The sequence below is a fragment of the Medicago sativa genome, chromosome 4, assembly GCF_051527215.1.
Source record: "Medicago sativa cultivar Bolivia chromosome 4, Bolivia_mono, whole genome shotgun sequence".
In the NCBI taxonomy this organism is placed as follows: Eukaryota; Viridiplantae; Streptophyta; class Magnoliopsida; order Fabales; family Fabaceae; genus Medicago; species Medicago sativa.
The window spans coordinates 24,034,369-24,041,794 of NC_140752.1; the positions used below are offsets into that span (position 1 = coordinate 24,034,369).

General features: G+C 36.8%; 2 long non-coding RNA genes across 2 annotated transcripts; both read right to left on the reverse strand.

The window, feature by feature from the left end:
• Positions 1-3,060: 3,060 nt before the first annotated feature.
• Positions 3,061-3,627, reverse strand: LOC146927147 (uncharacterized). The gene is made up of 2 exons (XR_015008170.1): positions 3,523-3,627; positions 3,061-3,340 (listed from the first exon to the last, which is right to left on the reverse strand). It is a non-coding gene; the product is annotated as an uncharacterized LOC146927147 (long non-coding RNA).
• Positions 3,628-3,635: 8 nt separating this feature from the next.
• On the reverse strand, positions 3,636-4,530 carry LOC146927148 (uncharacterized). Its single transcript, XR_015008172.1, has 2 exons — positions 4,180-4,530; positions 3,636-4,003 (listed from the first exon to the last, which is right to left on the reverse strand). It is a non-coding gene; the product is annotated as an uncharacterized LOC146927148 (long non-coding RNA).
• Between the last annotated feature and the right edge of the window lie 2,896 nt (positions 4,531-7,426).

Consider the following 7,426-nt stretch of genomic DNA (forward strand, 5'->3'; position numbering starts at 1 on the left):
CAACATATATTTGCACAACAAGAATATCTTTCCCAAGGTTCCTTCTGAAGAGTGTAGTATCAACCTGTCCTCTTTTAAAATCATTTTTGATTAAGAAATTACTTAGTCTATCATACCATGCTCTGGGAGCTTGTTTCAGGCCATATAGTGATTTCTTCAGTTTAAAAACATGGTCAGGATATTTAATATCCTCAAATCCAGGAGGTTGCTTGACATACACTTCTTCTTCTATGACACCATTTAGAAATGCACTCTTGACATCCATTTGATATAATATTATGCCATGATTAACTGCATAGGAAAGAAGTAACCTGATTGCTTCCAATCTTGCAACTGGAGCAAACGTTTCAGTGTAATCAATGCCTTCTTGTTGACTATACCCTTGTGCAACAAGCCTGGCTTTGTTTCTTGTTACTTCACCTTGCTCATTCAGCTTGTTTCTGAATACCCATTTTGTTCCAATAATGTTCTTGTGCTGAGGTTTGGGTACCAGATCCCACACATCATTTCTTTGAAATTGATTCAACTCTTCTTGCATAGCTAGGATCCATCCATCATCTGAGAGTGCTTCATCAACTGTTGTAGGTTCAATCATTGAGATTAGTGCAATCATTGACTCTTCTTGTCTGAAATGTGATCTTGTTCTTCTTGGACTATCTTTGTTTCCAATGATTAGCTCATCAGGATGTGAAGACTTGTGTTTGAATGTGTTTCTGGGAGGATCTTCTTGATGTGAGCCATCTTGTGCTTCATCAGAAGTAGTTTCATCTTGCGCTTCTGATGTGGGTTCAGCTTCTGGACTATCTTCAGACTCAGCTATCTGATCAGGTTCTGGAGTAGCTTCAGGAACCTGTATCTCTGCAAAACTTTCATCTTGCTTTGAAGTTTTATCTTCAAGCTCCTTGTCATCAAATTTAACGTGCATAGATTCTTCAACACAGAGTGTTTCTGAATTATACACTCTGTATGCCTTTGACCTTTCAGAGTAACCTAAAAAGATTCCTCTTTGGGCCTTGGCATCAAATTTCTTTAGGTAGAGCTTGTTGTTCAGAATGTAACATGTACATCCAAATTGATGAAAGTAAGAGATATTGGGTTTTCTTCCTTTAAAGAGTTCATATGCTGTTTTCTCCAAAATAGGTCTAATATAGATCCTGTTTTGAACATAGCATGCTGTATTCACTGCTTCTGCCCAAAAATGTTTTGGTAAATTGTTTTCATGAATCATGGTTCTGGCCATTTCTTGTAAAGTTCTATTCTTTCTCTCTACAACCCCATTTTGTTGTGGTGTTCTAGGAGAAGAGAATTCATGGAAAATTCCATGTTTTTCACAAAAAGCTTCAAATGGCTCATTTTCAAATTCTCCACCATGATCACTTCTGATTTTCAAATTTTTTGATTGTTTTTCAGATTGAATTTGAGTGCAGAAGCTACTGAATACATCACACGCAACATCTTTACTCTTTATGAATTTCACCCAAGTCCATCTGCTGTAATCATCAACAATGACTAATCCATATATACTTCCATATAAGGATGCAGTACTCACTGGTCCAAATAAATCAATATGGAGTAATTCTAAAGGTCTTAAGGTTGAAACAATGTCTTTGGTTTTAAAAGATGATTTCACAATTTTCCCTCTCTGACATGCACCACAGAGTGCATCTGAATGATAGTCAATGTCTGGTAGCCCTTTCACAAGTTGTAACTTACTAAGCTTAGAGATTAACCTCCAGTTAGCATGTCCCAACCTTCTGTGCCACATCCATTTCTTATCATTCACTGATAGTAGGCAAATCACCTTCTGATCAGCCAGTTCAGAAAAATTGATTTTATAGACATTGTCAACTCTCTTTCCCTTGAACACAATGGATTTGTCTTTCTTGTTGATTACTGTACAGTTGGGTTTTTCAAAAAGCACATCATAACCATTATCACAAAATTGACTAATGCTCAAAAGGTTATGTTCAAGACCATCTACCAACCATACATTATTAATTGAGGTAGAGGAATTACCAATAGTTCCTGTACCTATGATCTTGCCTGACTGGTTGCCTCCAAATTTCACATTTCCTCCCTCTTTCATTGTTAGGCTGAGGAACATGGACTTGTCTCCTGTCATGTGTCTTGAGTAACCGCTGTCTAGGTACCATGATCTTTGCTTTGGCACTGCTCTTAGACATACCTGCATCATTGACATTTTTAGATTTAGGTACCCATTGTTCTATGGGTCCTGGAAGGTTAGTACTTAAGGATTTACTCTTCACTTCTTGTACCTTGTGCTGTGAGTTGGGTTGCTTCTGATTAACCATCACCTTAGGTTTTGGTACTTCAGAAGCAGTAACTGTCTTCTTCTGAAACTTAGACTTCAGAACCCCAGATTTTGGTTTCACCAGACTCTGAGGAATAGGTTCTGATCTTTTCAGGATCCTAACCTTTGAAGTCTTGAAATCAGATTTGATCATAGCCTTTGACTTAGAGTTCTTTGGCTTTGAAGTAATCTTAGCCTTAGAACTAGAAGCTTCAGGTTCTGATTGAACAACAGTTTCCAACACAGCCCCTTCTGGTACAAAGAATGTTTTCAGACCTTCCTTGATGCATTCACAACAAGACTTTAGATTGGTTTTCTCAAGTTTCACTTCTGGAAAACCAATTCCTCTGCCATTGTTCTTGTAAATGCTATAAATTAGGGGTGGGCATCGGGCGGGTTTGGGCGGGTTCGGGTGCAAACCCCTCACCCAGATGAACCCGCGGGTGTAGAGTATATACCCTTTTCTACCCAAAAATTGGACTCGGGTTGGACGGGTTCGGGTGAATCGGGTTGCGGGTTCGACATTTGGGTTAATACGGGTTGGGTCAATTACTGGGTCATTCAAAATGTTATGGGCAAACGAATTTTGCTGCAATTTTTTTTATTTCTTCAAAATGAGCCATTTTTTTTTACCATCTTTATACTGAGCCATTTAGAAATTTATGGCCAAATCAATTTTGCAGGTTTAATTTTTCTCATTGAGCCATTTTTATGTTTATTTTACTTATGTTGTCATAAACTTATTAAAGTTTTTCCTTTAAAAAGCTTGTTAAATGCGGATGTTAAATGCTGATGATGTCCTTTAACAGCTTACATATTCCTAGTTAAAAACTAAATACAATCCTCTTGAAAATAATAATAATAATAATAATAATAATAATAATAATAATAATAATAATAATAATAATAATAATAATAACAACAACAGTGAACTGGATAGATGATAACAAGTCCTTTTTTTTTTTTTAAAGGAATAAGTCCTCTTTTATATAACTTGATTCATAGCATCACAGCAAGAATATTTATAACCTGTTAAAAAAAGAAAACATACATTAGTAACTAACAAATCAAAGCCATAAAATATGACAGTATAGCAAACTAAAATCAAAGACAACTATCAAAACAGAGAGTAAACATAGAATAAATCAAATACAAAGTTACAACAAAAATACTAAATCAATATTACTCTAAAAGAGTTGAAAAAAAACTACCTTTATCTTTTTGGACATATCATCATATGTTTAAGCATGTTGTTAGTTGGATGGCTAGAACCATTTGACATAAAAGAAGTGAAACAGAAGTTACAAAAGGCAGCAAAAGCCACTTAAACAAAGGCTTGCACAAGAGATGCAAAAAAGCCACTTATACAAGAAGGCCTAACAGGCACAGAATCAACAAAACACCAGCAACAGGTGCGGCAATGCTACAAAAAGGCAAAAAAGCAAAACAAAAAACTATTCGAACAGGCTAAAGAGCCAACCCTGACAGAAAGCAATTAACAGAGCTCAAGACCGCTGCCAAACACAACAGCCCTACTGAAAAACAAACAGACAGCACACCACACCACTACTACAAAAACTGAGAGAAAGTGGAATTGAGTAAACTAAAATCCAATATTACCTCTTGAATCTGGAAAATATGCAAAGATAGAAGTTTCCAAAGCTGATAAGATAGCCACTCACAGACAAAACTCTACAGAAAAAGATTAATATAACCAAGGAAAAGATTAACAAATTATGTTTCACATAACATAATTGAAAGAACAACACTAAATGTCTTAATATTTTATATCTAATTTGCATATTTTATATCAAACTTTCATTTTTACCCTTATCATTCTTGATTTTCTGGGATTGCATAATGCATACCTTTAACGCCTGCATCATTTATAAGTTCAGTCCTTAACATTGACACCTTAGTTGCTGGAAGATTCAGAGAAAATATTTTTGTTCCAAACTTGTCATGACCACAAAAAAATAACAAAAATTGTCATGTTAGTAACAAATTCAAATACAAACCCACACATTGAATAAAATTCAGATCTGAAAAAGCCTACAAACAGATTCAAATGGTACTAATACAAAACGAAATAAACTAGATCTAGAAATGCAGGGAGAGATTTCATAAATTTGACAACAAACCCAAGAACATAAATCAAAAACCTAAGAACATTAGTCATATAAATAAATCGAAAAACACTAAATATATAAAGATTGAAGATTTACCTTTTGGATCTGGACAATAGCAGATATATAGATGTTTTCCAACCCAATAAGAAGAAAGAAAGACAAAAATATATGTTAGTAACAAATTTACAGTAAACTGAAAATGAAAAAAAAAAAACATAATCCATGTTCTCTTTACAGAGAAACGAGTGAGAAGAAGGTAAGGGAGGAGGAGGATGAACCTTTTGCGTCCTCTTGATTCTATGATGGTGGTGAGGAGCGCCGCGTTTCTGTGAGGTGAGATGAGAACTGAGATGAGTGAAATTGGGAATGAAAGACTAGGGTTTTCAGTTTTCTATAGTTGCATATATACTGAATGCAAAACGACGTCGTTTCACTTTACTTTGTTCGGGCGGGTTCGGGTACCCGTGGGTGAAGATCCCTTCCCCGTTTGTGCCCATATGAACCCTTGTTTACCCGCATATATGACCCGTTTGACCCGCGGACCCGCTTTAACCCACTCAGCTCGGGTTTTTTTTTCGGTTTTTTTCGGGTTGGGCCGGGTCGCGGGTCCTTGTCCAGCCCTACTATAAATCATAGAAGCTACCCTGCTTCTGTCAATGCCAGATATAATGAAATCTTCAAGAGCAATTTCATGATTACTTAAAGGTTTTTCATTACACTTTTCTTGTAGCTTCTGACATAAGAACCTGAGCTGATCTTCATATGTTTTACACATGAAATCAAAGCCCCTAAGTCCTTGTTCAGAAGCTTTCAGATCCAATAGAGTTGATTTTTGCTGTTGTACCAAATCAGCATATTTTTCTTTTAAATCCTTCAACTCATTGGTTCTTACTTCAAAATGTGTAAGAAGTTCTTTAAGTGACTCAACAAGTTCATCTCTGGGAATTTTGGAATATACCTCGTTTTCATCTTCTGAGTCTGAATCTGATCCACCTTCTGAAGTTGCTGTTGCTACCAACCCAACAGCTACCTTTGCATCTTCATCAGCTTCCTCTTTATCAGATCCAGATTCACTACCCAAATCATCCCAGGTTGCCATTAAACTCTGCTTAATCTGCTTCTTGAATTTGCTTGGTTTGAATGTAGACCTCTTTGACTTGTCCTTTAACTTTTCTCTTTGAAGATCAGGGCATTCAGCAATGAAGTGTCCCGGCTTCTTACAGTTGAAGCATCCCTTCTGATCTTCTTTCCTTGAGCTTCTGGAGTTACCCCTTTTGGCGAGAAACTTTCTGTTCTTCTTGGCCAGATATTGAAGTCTGTTTGAGAGCATGGCCATTTCAGCAGCATCTGGTTCAGAATCTGAACTTGACTGTTCTTCCTCTTCAGATTCAACCACTTTGAGAGCTTTTGATGACTTGCCTTTGGATGGAAGAGCTATTGATTTACTCTTCTTAGTAGACTCATGTTCATTAAGACTTAACTCATGAACTTTGAGAGAACTAACAAGATCTTCGACACTTAAAGTGTTTAAATCTTTAGCTTCCTCAATGGCAGTCACCTTTGGTCTCCATCTGGCAGGTAAGCTTCTGAGAATCTTGCTTACATGATCAGAAGCAACATAGCTCTTCTTTAGAATCTGTAGCCCAGAAACTAAGGTTTGAAACCTTGAGTACATCTCCTCAATAGTTTCATCATCCTTCATCTTGAATAACTCATACTGATGTACAAGCAGAAGAGCCTTTGCTTCTTTGACCTTCTTGCTCCCTTCATAATTTGAACAGAGAGAAGCAAACATAGCTTTAGCAGTGGATTTGTCACTCATCTTCATGTATTCTGCTTTGGGTATGGCAGTGACAAGAGCTCCTCTGATAATATGATGCTTCTTGTAGAGTTTCCTCAGTTCTGGAGTATGTTTCTTTCTATCCACAGCAGCTCCTTCTTCATCAAGGACTAAACCACCAACACCATCTTCCAGAATATCCCACAATTCTTCATCTAGGCTCATGATGTAACTGTAAAAATTGGTCTTCCACCAAGAGAACTCTTCAGCATCTCCATTGAACTTTGGAACTTTTCCAACACTGGTTTTCTTACTATCACTATAATCATGTGAGACATTTTTATAGCTAGTATCATCAGATCCATTAGGAGGAGGAGTAGACATGTTTTTCACAGATCTTTGACTGTTGCACGGTTAAGTGTTACACAACAGACCAAGGCTCTAGATACCAATTGAAGGTGAGAAAAACACAAGAAGGGGGGTTGAATTGTGTTTTGAAAAATTCTTCGTTTCTCCTAAACAACTGAATACACTGATCAGAAGCTAAGTGAGACAGCTTCTGAAGTGATGATCAGAATCTAAATGCAGCGGATAAAACAGAGAGAGAGAAGAAGAACGACACAAAGCAATTATACTGGTTCCTTCCACAATCCGGAAGTAGTCCAGTCCCCCTTGCACTTCCAAGGAGATTTCACTATGAGTAATATCTGATTACAATTGCTCAAGCACACAAGCAAGAGACTTCCTTTGCTCAAGCACACAAGCAAGAGACTTCCTTTGCTCAAGAACACAATCAAGAGACTTCCTGCTCAAGCACAATTGCAAGAGACTTCCTAACTAAACAAAATTACACAGAAAATTGTTTAAGGTTGAACACTTGATATACAATCAGAGGTGCTCACAATACAAATCAGATACAGACTCAATGGACTTAAGAATTTCTAAGATATGACTTTGAGACACAGAAATTCTAAGTGAATTCAAAACAATTTCAGCAGAGGTTTGGTACTTGTGAAAATCTTGTGAGTCTTTCATTCAGCGTTTTTGCATTCCAAAACTCTAAGTCTTCACTCCTTTATATAGAGGTGTGAAAGAGACGTTGTGAAATTGCCAGCACACCAAAGAGTCGTTGTTGAAGCTTGATCTTTCACCAATGATATATTGCCTGATTTGGTTGTTGTTCTATGAAGAACAAATTTGAAATCC